We start from the raw sequence: 19,402 nt of genomic DNA, 5'->3' as shown, positions 1-19,402 counted from the left end.
AAAATATGGCCATGGTGGGGTTGACTTCCAGCATGGCCAGGCTCATGCCCACCCTTCACCATGTACTGCTGTGCTGAGATAGCACAGCCACTGAAAACAAAGCAGTGGAGGAGCCTGCTGAGAAAAAGAGACAATCTGTGGGTTGTGCCATTACAGATGCCATTACATGCCCGACTGTGTTTGGATTCACTGTGTGGGGCAGTTTAGATGCATCCCAAATCTAAACTATTGTCTTCCATGACTTCCAGATGACTACATGCCATCTAGAGGAAACACCCGAGTTAAAAGAGCATGTTAAGAATATCCTGAAAGGGGTGACGTGATTCGGCAACAGAATGCACACCGTTATTTAATGTTGCTTACTGTTGAAAAGCCTCAGAGACAGCAAAGGGAAGCCTAACCTAAGGAGCAGAATAAACACCACAGCAGACAAAGGGATTAATGATGGGTTAGCATAACACTGGATGGCATTTTTTGGGTTACTCACACAGCCTACTGGGGCCTTGATTGAGAACAACTACTCTGAAAAAAAAGAAATCCTGGCATTACTGTGGAAAGCTCAGTGGACGTCACTGTTAAACAAAATGCTAGTGGGAAATTAAAAATCAGTCTGGAAATACTGTAATTCCCAAAGGTTGGTTATTTGAGACAGCACGAGTGCTTTGTTCAGTTCTGGGAACTCAGCTGCAAAATAGATACAGAAGACACAGAGATCATCTGGAGACAGGCAATGCAGATGATTAGAGGCTGAGAGAGAAAATTTTGTATCTGGGTGGCATGAAGAAAGAACATGATAGAGATTTATAGAAAATAATGAATGGCACAAAGAAGATAAATCCTGCATTTCTAGGCACCTTTTTTTCATAATTTAAGAACAAGAGTTCATCCAGTGAAATTAAAAAGATATAAATTTGAAAGTGATGAAAGGAAATACCAGCTAATAAAGTGAAAGCATTCACTGTTACATGAGATTAAATTTGGAGAAAGGACTAGATTGTGTAAAACGTGTAAAGGGATAAAAATGTTAATATTTCAATGCATAAGCCTGTCATAAAGCCAGAGGGACAGGGAAAAAAAATCATTAACAGAAACTCATCTTTAGGCAAATTATTGAATTTCTTGAAGCTTCTTGTGAAGCATTTACTGCTGATGGTTAAAGGGAGAAGCTATGACAACAAATGATACTAGTTTTCATTTGAAATGCAGATTCATTTTTTTATCCAGGAAGGACTAATGTCTCACAGCCACAGCCACCCATTTGTGCACGAGTGAACATCCTCTCCAGCTGCACACTTGGGTGTTTCTTTTTCCACAGTTTGCTGAGGACAACATTGCTGGGAAACTGCAAAATTCTCTTTTTTAACTCATTTGCATTAAACTCATTCCCTCCAGGTACTGTGACAAATGTAGATCTGTATTTGTATGATCCACGATCTAACTAATCCTGCAAACCACCCTTCCATTTGAAAATCTCTCGATTATTGGTGCTAGTAGTGTCCTCTGTGGTTCATACTCAGCCCAGCTATGGGATAGATTGAATATGTGACCCATTAGTGTTTCTTCAAATAGATGCAAACTTACTAGGTGAAAACCAACAGAAGCTAGGTTCTTCAGAGGCAGAATGTTTCCATTTTTAAAAATATGTTACAATCCCCAGTCAACGAAATATTCACTTCAAGCCTTGCAGTCATTAGTAACATGAAACTCCCAGCTGGAGACATTGAGGTTTTTTTTCCCCTATAATAATATAGATTCACCCATTTTAGATGTATATTTTTCATATTCAGTACAACAACATGCTAAATGTGCCTGGCAAAAAGAGTAGGGACTTCATATATCTTGGGGAAGATGACAATGTGACAAGAACACTCATATCCCAAGATGTTCAGCCAACTGAAAACTACTTCTACCTCACAGAGATTTACTTATAAATAAATCTGAATTATGCTTAAATTTGATAGTGAATTATGATGCAATACAGAGCTCTACTACACCTGTGACATTCTTAGTTTCAGCCAGGACAGGGTTAATTTTTTTCAGTAGCCTGGAGGGTGGCATGGCCAGACCCTAATATTATTTGGTTCCACCTCACATCATTGCCAGGGCCTGGGGGAAGGGAATCTCTTTTGCTTCCAAGAAGGGTGTCCTTTTCCAGCTGGGTGAGAAAGCTGATCAGGAAGAGCTGGTCAGTATTTACTGTGGTTTTCCATGTAAATAGTTTCATTGTCTCATAACTTTCATTATTAATATTGTTGCTGTTACTGTTTTCTTTTCTCATTGCTGTTTCCGGTAAATTGTTCTTACCTCAATCCATGATCTTTGACTTCTGTGCTTTCATTTGGAGGCAGGGGAAGGGGGAGTGAGAGGCAGCGTGGCTTCAGGGAATACTAAATTGGAGAATACATTCCTAAACCACGACACCTTCTCACTCTTTCATAAGCTACGTCATCCAAACAAATCCTCAGGCTCCATCTCTCTGTTTAGTACATGGGAATCAGTTTTTTCAATGCTTATTTGTGTGTTAGACCGGTCTGTATTGTTCAAGTAGATTCACCAAATTATACTACACTTCAACAGATTCAAAATGTGCCCATCTTTTCTTGCCTCACATAAAAAACCCAATTGCTGTTCACAGATGGAGTCTGTACAGCAATTTGGTACCAGCAATGGCTGTTCCCCTTCACATTGCTCATCCCCGTCACAAAACGATGGCACAGCTGAAGCAAAGGCAGAAAACTGTAACAATTGCATTTCAATAGTCTTTTGCCATCAACACTATCTATATAGTGTTTTGTTCTTTGTAGTCTTTCAGGGTCAGGATGAATGTTCATTAAAATGTTGATGAACCATTTCATACCCCACCCCTGCCCCAAGCAACAATAAGGAAGAAAACAGAAACCTAATGGTAGCTCAGCTTTCTCTGGGGTGTGGTTCTGTGCCTATCAGTGGCATTATTAGTGTGAGTGCTAGCATTCACATGTTAGGTCACAGGTTGGACTCGATGATCTCAAAGCTCCTTTCAATCCTTGTTGATTCTGTGATTTTGTAAAGTTTGAAAAAATCAAACCAAGAAAACCATACTAAGAAAATAAAACCCTGCAGCTTCTTGGTCTAAAGCCCCACAAAATGAAAAGCCAAAGGAAGACACTACAGCTTTTCCTTTCAATTTCCTCTTTACTTTGAATATATTATTTTCTTGTTTGTTGGTTAACTGCACACAAAGGAATTAATGATGCATATAGTAAGAAGGCCACTGCAGGCAGAATAGGTTGAATTAATGTTCCTGCATCACTAAGATCTGTAAGCCTCAATAGTACCTTCAATATCTGAATTAATGATTTACCAGTAATTAATGATTACTGTCCTAAAACCAGTTTTGCGTATAATAAATATAAATCCTATGTCGAATGTTGCTTGCCTTGTAGAAAAAATGCAAAACCCAAACCTTAAATTATTTTATAGTCAAAGTCAATTGGAAAGCCAAAGTGAAAAATTAAAACAGAATAAAATTTTTGAAGAGAAAGTAGCTCCAGGATTTCAAGGGAACTTGAGTGAAAGGGAAACAATTCAGAAAGACTCCAGGATTTCAAGGGAACTTGAGTGAAAGGGAAAGACAATTCAGAAGGCTTTCATCGGGGACAAAAAGATTTCAAATATTATTTATCATTGAAAAAAGTCAACTGGTGCAATCTACATTTAATTTGGAGTTTTGCTTCACTCCAAATTACCTGATACGCAGAAAAGAGAAAATCTGTTATTATTTGTATAATCAAAAGTCTAAGACTGCTTCACTCTTCTACAGGTTATGGTGAGAGTTTAGTACAGATCAGTCATAGAGAAGTTTTACTTTCCAACTCATCTTCAGTAACTAGGGTTGTATTTAGAATATTGTAAATCACAGTGGAGGCATGTAATGTGGAAGGAAGAAGAGAGTAGCTGTTTGAAATAGAACCACATGCAAACAGCCAAATATCTCCTAGAACTTGTGCTATTGCCACTGACAGCTATTCGATTCCATGCTGGTTTTATTGCTGGTGGCAATAAAATTTGGGTAAACCTGGTAGAAGGCAAAGGTGATAACTCTTTTGCCAAACAAAACCTATTTTGAAATTGATACAGCTGTTGACAATAAACAGGGAATGGAGTGCTTCCTTTAGGTTGGTCAAAAATAAGGAATCTACACTTAAGGAACATGTGGACATTTGCTTTTGTTTTGAATCTAGTGTTTTTTCCCCTGCGGAATCTCCGGAACTGCTGGTAGGGAATGACATTCCATATTGCACCCAAACTGTTGCATTGTAAACATGAAACAGTTTAATGTAGAAAATAGAATGCTTTAATCTATACAAAACAATGTCTGAGCCTATTTGAGAAAAAAAAATCCAACAAACTACAACAACAGCAAGTTCGGAAAACTATTTATTGTAGGATGCCTCATCTTAAAACATAATTTGGTATCTGACATTTTACTTATGGGTTTGATGTTTCACTGGTGGGTTGGAGAAACAAGGCTATTTTTTATGACTTCATGCATGGCACTTTCAGTTTAGGTGGATGATAAGCTTTGATTATTTGCACTGCTTTGCAAGTTTGAGGGAACATTTCAATCATCAGTGGGAAGGTTTCACTGATGTGCATGACAACCAAAGTGAAGGGATGCCCATAGGGTAAAGGAATGGTGAAACAGACCCCTGTACAGTTTTATACTGAAGAGTAAAAGAACACATTATTTAATACCTATCAGTTCCTACACTTGAATTCTCCCCGCCTGTAGTCACATTGATTTTGCCTGTATCAATACTGGGTAAAACTGTGGCATATGTCCTACCCAGCTCCAGCTGGAAACACACTGGGCTCTCAGCAAGCAACACATTTCCCCATTTTTGCTCTAGGGATAGTTGGCATTGACAATACACTTCCTAAGCTTCCAAAGAGCCTAGCTGGTGGCAGAAAAACATGTTGGTCCCAATACACCACTCTTATTATTTTGGCCTTATATGCCAGGTGCATCTCAAAAGAGAAAGAAGTAAGAAACAGGAGGGACAATATTCCATAGACATAATCAATTTTTCGAACTGCATTTCCACCACTTTTGCCATCATGTACTCACTTTTTGAAAAATGTATAATCAAATTACTGTTTAATTGAAAGGAATTAAAACTAATAAAAACAGGCATTACATAAAGTACCTTGACATAAAGTACCTAAAAGGCTTAGAGAATTCTATTTTTCCTTTTTAGGGCACTCTTATCCAAGATAGGATAGTCTATATATATATATTCCTAGTAAGAATAAATCCTGATTAATTTATAAATATATATTTTAAAAAATCAGTCTACAGGGTTATAGAGTATTATAAGGATTTAGAATACTGTGAATCTGGAAATATGATTCAGCATTATTTAAAGGGAAATTCCACAGTTCGGTAAGAAAGGAAGAAATTGCTTTCAGGAGATGCATTTTAACATTTTAAAGGACTGTTCCTATCATTGCAAGCAGCTTAGAGGATTGAAATACTGGAAGTAGCTCCAGTGGAGATTAATTGACAGCATGCAGGTGAATGGGTCAATTACACAAACAATCTGATTTAATCACAGGGGTTTGCAGCTTTGTCGCTTTGACAGAGTAATAAAGAAGTTTATCATATCCTGTAGGTGCCATCAGACACTTTGGCCTGCTACAAGTATGTTATAATCACACTTGAAAGATTTTCTATGAGCATATTAGTGTACAGAGGGGTTACAATGACAGGTTTTTTCTGCAAGGGATAATCAAAGCTAATATCTTTTTCTCTGCTTTCTCCCTTTGCCCATGAACACATCAATAACAGATTTAAATATTTCAAGGTCAGTAGAGTTCAGCTGACTTTGGAGAAAAATGTGATAATGCTGCAGGCTGTCATACTTGTAAGAATTTTTATATTGTTCAAGTGTTTGCTTAGTTACTCCTGAGCCCAGGAGGCTGGATATGTAGTGAAGATGGAATGCCATAGGGCATTACAAATCTCTTGGCAGATAATACAGTGTTTTGTGCAGAATTTGTGTCAAGCATTTCATAGGTATCTGTGTGGCTGTTTTCTTGACGAGGTGGTGAAGTGGCATTTCAGGAACATCCTTAGTGAATGCTACTGAACTGCACTTGTACATATCCATCTGTGCACTTTTTACAGGCATCATTGCAAATCAGGATGATACATACGCTTCCTGAAATTGCCCATCCAAGCAAGATAACCAAAAGATAATAATTTGCTAGTTTTCCTCTCCACACCTGCAGTATTATGGCTACAAAATGAAACATACAGCATCTTATTCAAAATACATGTTGAAAACCAAGTCCTCTATTACAATAAAAACTGGCAGAATCTGGAAATGTTTCTAGCAATGAGCAGCTGGTGTGATCAGCTGTAAAATTTTCTAGAAGCAGTACTGAAAATGTTATTTTTTTTTTTCTCTGTAAGCAGCATTAGTCTTTGCCTGACTAGCCTCTAGTAAGGCTACACAGGGTGTTGTTGCCACCTAGAGTCAGTTCATCAAAACAGAAGTTCTGCATGTCTGTTTTTCCTCTCCACTTAAAGAAGAAGCAATCCTCCAACATACCCAGATATTTCCTATCACCCTGCCACTTGGCCCTGTTTTTTTTCCAGAACAAAAAAAAAAGCCACCCAGAAAATCCCCAAATTCAAAACCTAAAAATCATAGAGATGCGTTTCCTACAAGTTGCCTACCTCTATGTGGATTTGTGGAGAATGCAAGGCTGCCTGTAGCCTTACTTTCATCAGGGTCTGCAGAGAGAACACTTGCACCTGTCAGTGATCTTGACCTTTGAAGATGGAAGCACAGCTCTGGCCTCTTCAATTAACCTGGACTAAAACTAAACCAACTAACTCAGGAGTGACAAGTGCATGGGATGGTGTGCCAAGGCTAAATGTGGAGCTGCTGGGCTGCTTTGCTGGTGTACATTCAGGAGCTAGGACCCCCATCCTATCATCCCATCCCTCTCCCCTTCTTTTTCTTCAAACCAAACAGCTCACATATCATTGCTTTTGGTCACACAGAGATACACAGGGTCAGGAATGAAATGAAACGTGGACAGAAAACATGAAAATAAAGTCCAGGTGAAGGTTCAACAACAGGTGCACATTCACAACTCTTATGTACATAGAGTATCCACTTTTACACTGGACAATAAAAATTTTACTTCTGAAACAAAATCAGTTTATTCACTTCTTTATTTTATTCCATTTTATTCCCAGAATAGCTGGAAAACAGAAACTAAATAAAATTTTGATGAAGATCCCAGTATTACTCTCACTGCTCTCTCTTGCTTTAGTCTTCTTATTTTGAATAATCTTTACAAGAAAAAGAGCTCCAAACATGAGCTTTGTGCTTGACCAGACATTTCACAAAGATAACTCCTTGACTCAAAACCTTAGAAAGGTAAAATATCAGGACAGATAAGTAATGAAGGTGAAGTTGTGGTGGAAAAAGTTAGGAAGTCACCTCAGGAGAAATTAGCATTTTCCAAATGTGTGGGAAAAACATTACAGATCTGTATTGAGAAGCTGTAGATAAAAGTAGAAATCCAAGCGCTTATGAAAAATATTAGTTCCATCAATTTCATCAGGCTGAATATGCTTTTCAGAGCAGATTTAGAATTCTGCCAGCTGGGATCACTTTTAATTGACATTTATCACTCAGAGCCATCAAGAATAATTTATAATATAAATATTCTTCTTCCACCACCAGTAAGAAATATCTCAGTCATGGCATATGAAGCTACGTACTGAAATATTTGCGATATTTTTAAATTCATGTAATTCTGCTTTTTTTGCTGAGGGAAGTTGACATTTTCACCAACCACTGTAGACAAACACTTTGTTCTCTCCTGGAAATAGGGCCAGGCTTCCTATGACTTGTAATTCCCCATGTTCATTTAAGAAAACCACTAACACTGACTAGCTAACTATTGCTCAATCTTTCAACGAATAGCAATAAAACTCTTCCTGGAAAAAAAGAAAAAAAAGTATTTAGTTTTCTTTCTCCCTTCATCCCCCCTCAAACTGCCCATTCCCTTTCTGGAAGTAAACAAATTAGAATTTTTAGTCTAGGATACAGTTTATGGAATAATCTGTAAGGAGAGATCATCACAAACAACACATCCATTGCTTGTTAGGGTGGCTTTGTCATTTTGAACGCTTGTGAGACATGGGTTTCTCTTCTGCTTTTGAAACACACAGAGTAAAAAATTGTAACACCCAGACCAGTTCAGAGGGTAAGGAGGGAGCACAAGGAGCTTTTCAGTATTCCTCCTAGGCATACACAATGACAGATCACAACCTTTATTTCACTGATCTGTTTTTACTACTCTGCTCAGGGCCAGCATGGAGCATTACGAAGGGAGGATTTTTTACTGACATAATTGGCACAACTCCCTGAGGTAACCAAGCCTCCCCAGAAAGAAATAGAGTTCTTGTCCTTGTCATGAACACCATAATTTTAAAGTCAATGGCAATGAGATTAGTTAAATGAGGTGTTTTACAATACGAGTGCAGTGACCCACAGATATGACAAAGCCGTTTCAGACTTTAATTGGAAAGAATCTTAAGTCTTGTGAGAAATGTACTTCTTAGAAGGGCAGAACTGTAGGCATGGCTGGTACTGAAAACCACTCAGCTTGTAATTCTGTATTGAAAGCTGCCACACCAATTTATTGGAAGACTTGGAATTTTCCAAATTATAGAGTACTGTATGGAGAAAACCAGCTGCTATCCTCCAGAGACCACCAAAGCAAAATTTTTCAAAACTTGTATTTCAGTAGTTTGTAAAATTTAAATTAAAATAAGTATAATTACTTTACAGTTCATTTTATAAGCCTTCATTACCAAAACTGAGACCTCATGGAGTAGTTTGTTTGGCTGGTTTGCTGAAGAAAATTGACCTTTGGCTCAGGTGTGCTCTCTAGAGTGTGTTTAATCTGCCTCATAGGAAATATTCAAGAAGCATCTGTTCTTTCTCAAAAATGCATGAACAAGTAAACCAAAATTCAAATAAATATAAAGTGTAGATCTCATTACATTTTAAATTGTCCTAAGGAGAAATTACTCACAAATGTTTATATCTATACCTTGAACTTGCCTGAGAAACAAATACTTTCATCAAACAATAAGGCTTTTTTTCTATTGAGAAGCTCAGCATGAATAAGAGCAGCAACCTCTGCATGTTCAAATCTCAAAGTAAAAGAAGGGAAAAAGGGACAGAGTGAGAGGGGATTTAATTTATAAAATGTTGGAGAAGAGAAAGATGATAATTGCAGCTTTGAAAGAGATAGAATTGGATGTGTAAAGCAAACTTAGTCTCCAAAGAATATTTATATAAGTCCTCCTACCAAATCCTGACCCGTCACTCCTTCCCAGAGAAGAGCATCAAGGAATGAAGTCTAAGCAATGGCCACTTCCTTCTGAGCTTCTTTACCTTCTCAGGCTGTTAGTGAGGCAGACTTGTGCAGAAATGAAACATAATCCTCATAATACCCATACCTCATAATAGTACCCATTTCCCTGATTTTAATGTGATTTAAAAATCTGTGTTTTTATAAACTCAAGTGCTTTCTTAATAAGATAATGCTTTGAGTCTGTCTCTGTCAACATTTGTACAACCAACTAGCTATTCCTAATAACTTCTGAATCCACTGGGCAATTTCATCTGAGATTAACAGAGGAAGAGTGGTTTCAAAAACATGGAGTTCCTACCAGTTTTGTGGAAATAAGTGGCTAAGGAGGGGAAAAGAATGTGTTAATGCTCCCTGTGGAAGTGTGAGAGAGAAGCTCACCCTTTATTAAATGGGTGATTATCTCACTAAGCAGCAGACATTAGCTGTGATTCTCATGGGACTATTTGCCATTTATTGGCTGCTCCTCCCAGCAGAGGGATTGCTGTAGTCAGAAGAAAAGCAGATTTTCAGAAGCAGTCCAAAGCTGGCACCAGGTGTAAGGCTGGCACCTTTTTATGCTCTGCAGTGGTCATTTGCTTTGTGGATATTCAGAGAACATGACCATAGTAACAACGAGGAATTTGATTACAGGGAATAAGGCTTAGTTTTGCAACTCATTTGCTGGAGTAGGTTTTTCTCCAGTTCCTTATTGATAATGAGCAGAGATGATCAAAAGTGTCAGACTTGGCCAATGACATTGTCAGGATCCCAAGGGCATCACCAGCCCTGCTTGTGCTCCAACTGCCCTGGGGCTCCCCCAGCTCTGACCAGGGGCCAGAACCCCATTTCAACTCTTCCAGGGCTCTACCCCACCATGACTGGGGACCAGGACCCTGAACTGTGGCTCTCTGCCCCAGAAATGTCGCAGCAGGACCAGTCTCTAGCTCCCCACAGCTTTGTCCTGCCTGGCTACAGGCCCATTTCCATCCCCATGGAGATGCTGGATGCCTGGGGCCAGGGCTGGAGCTGCCTGGGGCTGAGGCTGCCACTCCTCAGGCTACCCTGCTGCTGCCACCCTGGGATTTCTCCCCACCCTCCCCTTGTTGCACTGTGACAGCCACTCTATAAAACTAGCAGTGCTTTTCTCTGAACCATGTCATGGGATCACTTCCCACCTGTACCACTCTGTCTGGCGTTCAGCTCCCTAGAGGAAAGGAGACACCAGAAGAACAACCTTACAGGGTTCCTGAAAGCCTTCTCCAATGCATTCTGCAAGCTAGAGAGCAAGAAAGGAGCCAGTGTAAAGGAGAGAGAAGGAGGTCAAAAGACAAGAAAATTGGATAAATTGGTATCAAGGCTCTCCTGGTGATCTCTTGGCCACTTTTGGTGGGTGTCTGGTTAGGCTGTGGTGTCTCAGGAAGTTTCTGACCTCAGCTGGTCACCTATTCAACTAAAACTGATAGGGATCAAGAAGAAGATGCCTTGGCCACCTCCTAGTAAACTGAATTAGCCACAGACACCTCAGTTATGTGAATATTCAGTCTGGTGCCTATGGTGTGGGCACATCACTATTTCTGACAAGTCAGTGACAGACCAGCCTGTGATAATACGTGAGCAACTTGCACTAGGAGCTCCTTAAATCACCTCAGCATGAACCCCCAGAGCCTGAGAGTCAGGGCTCCCAGGACATAGGCCACTTTAGTATCTTCACATATTTGTCACTCCTTCCTCTTCTAAAAGGCCGTCAAGTTGTCTCTGCCCACTGTGCAATCTAGTTCTATTAGAGGAGTTATATTTGTCACAGTTCTAGTGAAAACTTTCCATTTTTCATTTCTCCATTTCTCACTGCTCATCCTCCCACGACATGTCGTCACCTGTTTCCTCAGCCTCCCCCTCAAGAAACAGTGGTTCCCCTTTCCCTCCCTTATGTACATCAGCAGGGTTGCAATAGTTTTGCTGATGACAGCTTGTGAGCAGAGCCCTAGGCTGAAGGAATTAGGGAGTCTGTAGGAGCTGAGTGTCTGGGAGAGTGTCCTACTATTTTGAAGAAAGAGGTTCCCAGAGACTTTATGGAAACTTTCATGAGTATGAGTGTGCTCCCTTGTCTAGAAGTCCTTGTCCCTCACCTCCAGGCAAGCTAGGCTCCATTCTAGGCTACCTCCCATGAAGCTGCTGTTCCAGTGGCAACTACACACATTGTATATCACAGTCTTCGTTGTCTGCTGTTGCTCTCCATTTTGCCGGGTCTTGTTTTCTTCTATGAGTGTGGACCTCTGAGGCAGAAGAGACTTTTCTTTGAAAGCTGAAACAGGATAAAGGAACAGCTGTCAGTATATAGAATAAATGTAACCAAAAGGAATGAACACACTTCAACCCCAGCAGCGTTTATAGTAAAAGGTCTCTTGTTTCCAAGTCCCCATTTCTGACTCCTGTGGAATGCTTCTGCTCAGGGCGGTTGAATGAAAATGTTTGCAAGAATGACCATCTAAGCTAAAAAGAGAAGATCCAAAAAATCTACCAGAGGGTAAAGCAATGTAGCAATATATTCCAGCATCCCTTGTACTTTTGCCTCTATGGATGTCAATGACAAGGAGTAAGAGAGAAACCAAAGACTCACCATGGGATCACAGCAAGTCCAAACCAGTGGTGCTGGGTGCCATAAAAGGAGATCTGCCAGAGGACGAGTTTTGCCTGTCTCCTTTGCTTAGGCATTTGAATGGCTCCTCACTCATGGATCTGTGCCTAGAGCTGGGTATGGAGCCCATCAAACCCCTTCCAAAGTAAATCAGCAATGGCTGTTTACAGAACGAGAGGGCAAGGAGTTCTCAGTTTGCTCCACTGACCACTGTGGATCTTTTCCGTGCATAGGTAACTGTTGGAGTCTGGAATACAGAGTGTGTGCTCTTGTTTCTGATACTTAGTTATAAGATCCAGAAAAACACTGAATTTCATATAATATGAAATTCATGAGCATGTTTTCATGGTGATACATAAAAACAAATGTTAAAGTTAGATGGAAAAAGCTAAAAGTGTGTGTAGATTAGAAAGTTTTTTTAAATCACTGGATGAAAAAGTTAGAGAACAAGAGACAAGATGGAGGATTTAGGGTGTTGTCTCTTGTCCCTTCTTCTTTCTTCTTCATGTTCTTCTCCTAGAGTTTTTTGGGTAGCAGTAAGTGATTGGACAGAAAATGCCACAGTGCATCACAGAGGTGATGGGTCATTGGGTCATTAAGAAAAATAATATACGTGTCTATTGTTAATTGGGTAAAAATAGGTATAAAGATAAAAGAACTGTGTATTTCGGGGCCATTTTGTGCATCAGACACGAAGTGTGCCACAAGGCCTTGTTTGTACCATCAGAAGAAAGAAATGTACCAGATTGCAAAGATTAACCTTGTGTAGCCAGCCTGGAGAGACCTGTTAAGTTTTGTGATCACCTGTTAATAAACACGAGAAACAAGATTCTAAAGAGCTCTGGAGTTTTCTTCAAATCATAAGAACTGAGATAAGCAGGGCTCCCCACAAGGGAGGATCCCAAAAGAATTCAGTCCAAAGGAGGCTGAGAATCCAAGAATAAAAAGAAAAATACAGAAGAGATGCAGCAGAAACACAGAAACAGAAAAAGGATTTTTTAGAGAAAAGTTACAGTAACGGCAATGCGCATCCAGTGTAATTAGCCCAGCATCCTGGTCCTTTAGGCCATGACACCTGAACCAAAAGATTTCAGGGTAACACACAGATGCACTGACAATCTCTTTAGGATCATCACTCAACAGACCTGTCTCCAGGCCGATCCCAAGCTGCTGAGGTGGGGGAAGGCTCTGTGAGTGGCAGTCTTATCTGGGGGAGGGACAGAAATGATCTCGTATCTTGAGGCCACATTCACTTTTGCAGTGAGTTTTTAGGAAGATACAGTAGTAGAGGTCCCCTGATGCTCTGTCAGGCATACTTTCATGTGATTTTGTGATACCAAAAAGAACTGCATGGTGATTAGACTACTGGGTGCAATATCTGCTTGCTGGATGATGTGGAAAATCTGAGTAGGCTTTTGGAAGAGCCTTGAGAGAGTCTCTAGACACATTGCATGGAGCAAAAACCTCAAGAAGGGAGGAGACAGTTTTGGGGGTGAAATGGGTGCAGTTAGATGGTAATTTGGAGGCCAGGAGCGCCATAGTAGCTTCATCTGAAATTATTCCAATACCATAAGCAGAGTTGAACTGGGAGAAGCAGAGACAAGCTGCCAATGACTGGCTAGGAATTAGCTGAAAACAAACAATTTGAACTTGTCAGAAAAAGGGGAAACTTTCATTATGCATGAGTCAGATTCAGGTAAACTAAAATAAAACCAGTGGTGGCACCAAAAAAGATACTAGGAGATTTTTTTAAGATTGAAGGATGGGAGAATCTGACAAGTGATAAAACATGATTCAGGATGTCTCATATCCAGAGCACGAAGTCAGGAAAACTTTATCCTCCACTGAATAACAGTAATTTGGTGAAACTTTAAAAAGGGAGAATGAAGAATAATCAAACAAGAAGAATCTTGTAGATACAAGAAGTACCTAATAACAAGAGAAAAAGAAAAGATGCATTTTTTATGAAAGCTAGAGGTCTAACAAACAAGATGACTTTAAACAACAGAAACATCATGGGAAGAAGGCAATTGATCAGATGCTTTAGAACTGGGGTACAAAGCATAAAAAAAGAGGCAGAGGAAGCAGAAGCACTAGAGAGGTGGTAACATATATTAGAGAAACCTTTGTGCCAAAGCAAAGTAACATGCTAATTTTGTTTACAAGCAGCTCAAAACCTATATAGCCTGACATTCCTGGCCTAAGTCAGAAATATGCCATATCATATCAGTATTAAATCAAACATCTGTATCTATTACATGCTGAGGAATATCAGAGTTGCTGACAGCAAGAAATGCAACAATAGCAGCAGGTATCAATTTCCTACTTGTATATTGGATAAATGTCACACAGGCGATTGGTGCTGCATAAAATGAAAATATTGTTTCTGTATGAAAGAGCATACAAAAGAAGAAGGTACTCTTACATTAGCCCAGAGCAACATGCAGAACCTGGTTCAAAATGCCCCTGCTCAACATACTTGGGGAACAAAACAAACAAACAAAACAAAAAAAAACAAACAAAAAAAACCCCAAAGCAAAACACCAAAACAAAAAACCCACCAAAAAACCGGACCAAACCAAATAAAAAAGCCCCCAAAAACCCCTAACAAACCAACCAAACAAACCAAACCCTCAAAACACCAAAAAACCCCCACCCAAACTACAATAGAATTATGTAAGAACAAGGAACTTTGTTAAAAATAAACTTAACTGAAAACTATAAAGTTTGCCTGGTGGCTATTTAAACATAGCATGTAGGAGTACATTTTCTCTCTCTTCTGTGTATGGACAAAGACTTTGGAAAAGAAAAGCTGACACAGTTAACAGCAGGATAAAGGAATTTATTAGAAGCAGAAGACTTTCTTCACAAAATAGAAGTTGTGTCCAAGAATGGAAAAATAGGAAGGATCATAAACTCTGGCAAGTTAAATGAAAACCACAACAAGGTTATCCATATAGAAACCCAGCAACAATTTCTGAAGATATAAAGGTCCATCAGTAAGGAGTCTGCAAGAAATTAAGGCACCATGGGACAACAGAAAAAGCCTTCATGTGAATAATCTATTAGAAAAGAAGGGTAAATGGCCATCATCCACATTTGAGGGAGATCTCTAGTGATGTTTGAGGGGGTTTTGTCCTTAGGCTCCTGCATTTAACCTAGTTATACATGAACTGGAAAAGAGGGCATATGGTGAGAAGACAATTTGGTGAAGGCACAAAGTTATTACACATAGGAGGGGCGAGTTGCCTTAACTCTTTGCAGGCCAGAGGAGTATTCTGTCGAGGTGTCAGTGAATGCCTGCACTAGTCCCATGTTCTTGGAAAGGCCTAGAGAAAGTCAAATGATCATGAGAGGCAGCAAAGGAGAGAAGAAAGGAAGGTCAGTGTCAAAAGGTCAGGAATGTGCAGATAGGGAACCAGAGGAGGATGAATCCCACCCTGAAGGCATCTGAGAAGCCAGCTTGTCACTGATGCTGTGCTGGGAGACTTCAGATGAAAAGGGAATGGATATGAGCACTGTGGTCACCAGGATTCTTTACCAGGCTTCCTCTTTCTTCTGCTGGGGATGGTGGGGAAAGTTGATCAGGAAATCCCATGACTCAGTCGGACCATGGATGGGGAAGGTATCCAAGAAAAACCAAACAAGAGGTCTGGAAGGGGCCACAGTTGGTGTGTGTACATGGCTGGGCCCCTGGATGGCACAGGACATCCTGTAAAGCTTGCTGTCAGCACAGGCTGCTCCCAGGAGGAGCTCTTGACTTGCATTCCCCATGGGCCATGGAATCAGCTAGGAGTACAAGGTGACTTACTGGGATCCTTCTTACAGTGTAAGAGGTCCCATAGAATGTGTCTAGGGAAGTCGTACAGGCAAGAGAAAAGAGAGGAGAACCAGGAGGGGTAAATATTTCCACAGCATGATTTGGGGGCAGACATGCTGAACTTCAGACCTCTAGGAAAACAATACCCAGCTGGGTATAGCAAGGAGATGCAAGATTCAAGAAGGACATCTGCAATGAAGGGACTATATGTGGGCTACTGTTGCAGGACTGAGTAGAAATGTCAGAAGCAATAATCTGCTTTTTACCTTCTGTAGAAGGCAGCATGGATGACTCCACATGTAGGGCAAGCAACGTAGAGTACACTGAAATGTAAGAAGATTTCTGTCCAAGATGTCCCCAAGTCTGGTAAGACAAGCACCATCTACAAAACTGATGGAAAAAGAGGATCCAGGGCCCTGTTAAAAATGAGATTTCAGTGTGCATGTCCAGTGATGCTGTTTGAATGCAGCACCTTAGGCTGCTTGGCTACCTGACAGCTCACTGCCTGCTGCTGCAGACAAGATGTTGGACTAGGTGCCGCTTCAGTACAGCCTTATCCCAGTTCTTACAGTCTTGTGTATAGACTTGAGATAATCTCTTGCTTCCTTCTTGCTTAAAGGCAATTCCTAAACTGCCAGGCCAACAGTATCTAAAGAGGTTTCTGATTTTGGATGCCTCCATTTTGGAACTGTTCTTTGGGTCACACTTCAGTTTCTACATGAGTATGCTTAGTTCCTACTTTGACAAACAGGGCTGGCACATCTCAAATGGCTCACTCCAAAGTCCAGGCATTTCAGAGGACTGGCTGTTTGTGTATAATTAATTGGGTGTTATTTATTGAGCTGGCAGCAGCAGACAATCTGTAGTACAAAGCTCTGTGCTCCCCGCCAGGTCACAGTTCCAGTGTTTTGGTTTCTCAGTATTGCTGGATCGTCACTGTTTAAATAGCAAAGGCAGTCCCTGACCCAGCATCTGCCATAAAGGGGCAGAGAAGAGGACTTGTCCTTAAGATTTCATCACTCCAGTTTGTGAGTAATCTACATACCTCTCATTAGCTGCAGCCTGGGAAGTCTCAGTTGCTTTTACCTGCTGGTGTGGGCAGCATCAAGATCAAATCATGACAGAAAAATAAATGCTGTGGCTGCAGCTCTGCTGGGCCCCTAAAGATACATGACTGCTCTGCTTTTGTGGCTGTGGATTCTTCTGTTCCTTCAAATTACATTGCAATGTTACTCACAGTATATTATTTTAAAAACAGTTGTCTGCTAAAACATATAGCAAAAGACTTCCAGTTTTGCTATCTGAAGTAGACAATTTTTATTGCTGCAAGGAGATTAATAATAATAAATAAACAACCCCCTTCACCAGAGGCTTCACAACAAACCTGAAGCACATGGAGCATGTCCCACCCCTTAAATGCAGTGGAACAAATGATATTTGATAATCATATCCCAAATACAGAAAAGTCTGTGCCTTGACAAAAATGCTAAATGTTGTTTTGACACTTTTGTCTTAACCTTTAAACCTTCATTGTGGAGACCTCTGTATTTCTTTTAGAGACTTAAGGTTTTCTTTTCTCTTAAATTCCTGATGAATGCTCACACCTGGGGGAAAACAGGTGTAATAAGCATTCCTATGTATTTTGCAGCCACACATTGGAGTGAGAAACCAGGAAACCAGGAAAACTCTGCTACACAAGTATCTGAGGGATGTAGTACCTACTACCCTGGTTCAAGGAAACAGGATTCAATTCCTTGAACGGCATTTTCAAGGCTCTATCAACACTGAAAAAAAATATACTCTTGACTTTTTAACCTTATCCTATGAATCCATCCCACATCCTTGTGCTTCTAGCCTCATTTCCCATAGAGAATGAAATTTCTGTGAATGTGCCATCTGGCTGTCTATCAGCCAGTATGTTCTGAACCTGCTTTCTATCAAACTGACAGAGGGATCGAGGCTCAAAGAGAATTAAGTGCCTATAAAATTCATGAAAATCAGCAGCTGGGTCAAAGATGAAGATCCAAATGAGTGCCCTTGCTAAGGGAAAGGTAGGCAGAAGGCAGCAGTTTTACGCACTGCTTGCTAACGTCAGTCATCACGTGTGTGGTTCTGGACTCACCAGAGCAGATGCTGCTCCTTCCTCAGTGAGATCAAGGACTCATGATTGCTGCAGAGTGGTGCAGGCAAGGGAAGGAGAGCAAAAGGCAACAGGACTCACTGTACAAAAGCAGGTCTCATTAGGTACACAGAACAACGCATTTCATGATAAACTTCCACTTATTCACATAACTGTGCAGCTCCTGCAGTTGCTGAGGGCCCTCAAAGATGTGGATCTGCTTCTCATGGAGAAAGCTGACAGGCAATCACTACCTCTTCACTCCCACACCCAGACCCGAGCCACAGAGCTCCCATTGCTTCCACTGCTCAGTGAAACTCAAAGCAGGTTCCAGGGCTCTGGAGACAATAGACTTGATCTTTGAAACCATGGAAAGGATATTAAAAGTTAGGATGGAAAGTACAGACCAGTTCAAAGTTTCCCTAAAGAAAAAAATCCCTACCAGGGAAAAATTTAGAAACCAAATTATTTCTCCTTCCCTAGCAAAGGGAGTTTCAGCTTTTGTTTTTTATATCTTGCTCTCCTGCTTCACGCAGTGTGCTGTGGAACAGCAGCTGAGCTTGCAAATACTTCTGGAGGAAAAGGGCTGTTTTGCTTGAAGTTATGCCTGTCCTGGAGGGAAAACCCATGTGTTTTTAAGAGTTCTGTATTTTCACTAACTGAGGAAGAATGTTGTTTAACATCACCTTGGCGAGTGTGTGTGGCATCTACGTTTCCCAGTGCTGAAGCCTGGCCCTTTATGCTTGCCTTTTGGTGCACTTCTGCAAAATTGTGGGCAAAATTGTGACCCCAGCCCCAGGCTTGCCACAGCCCCCCCAGCTGCTGCTGTCCAGGCCACCAGGGGAAGGACTGCTGTGGGCTGACCCACAGCCAGGGCAGGAGCTTGCTGTGGTTTGCTCTTGGGGGTTTCCTCATGATGAGAAGGGAGACAGAGTAAGGTTGTGCCTCTTGATGGGTTTATGGAGGATAAACACGTAGTTCTGCAGGCCCTTGGGTGAAAGCTGAGTGCCCTTCTTGGAGATGGACTTGATGTGTGATTGACTCATGGGGGCAGAAAAGTCATAATTTTAGTGAAGAACAGATGTGGAATACATTAAGTGGAGCCCTCTTCTCTCTAAGACTTCCTTCAGCAGCCCCTTCCTCCCACTTCTATCTTCTCAAGGACTCCATTATTTCACATGAGAAAGAAGTGATTTTCTCTCACTCTCAAGAGATCCACTGGGTTTTATATTTCACTTGTACTTTCTATGTAATAGATTGACGTCCTGGTCCTTGAAACCAGAAAACATAAAGAAAAAAATAAAGCTTAGAACCTGTTATATTTACCATTATGGTCAATGAAAATAGAAGGAAAACCTTTAAAAATAAGTGGGCTACTCCATCAGTGAGGCCCCCAGTG

At 40.7% G+C, this 19,402-nt stretch overlaps 1 long non-coding RNA gene across 3 annotated transcripts in view; it reads right to left on the bottom strand.

Moving 5' to 3' along the window:
* Positions 1-7,212: 7,212 nt before the first annotated feature.
* Positions 7,213-19,402, bottom strand: part of LOC111923761 (uncharacterized) — a 40,313-nt gene continuing 28,123 nt past the window's right edge. For all 3 annotated transcript variants that reach the window (XR_015273851.1, XR_015273850.1, XR_015273847.1), the window contains one exon: positions 7,213-11,731. This is a non-coding gene — a long non-coding RNA (uncharacterized LOC111923761). The remainder of the gene's footprint in view (positions 11,732-19,402) is intronic.

Source organism: Cyanistes caeruleus, chromosome 1, assembly GCF_971803275.1.
Source record: "Cyanistes caeruleus chromosome 1, bCyaCae1.hap1.1, whole genome shotgun sequence".
Classification (NCBI taxonomy): domain Eukaryota; kingdom Metazoa; phylum Chordata; class Aves; order Passeriformes; family Paridae; genus Cyanistes; species Cyanistes caeruleus.
The sequence above is the reverse complement of the archived record's forward strand: the minus strand, read 5'-3'. Positions and strand labels throughout refer to the sequence as shown.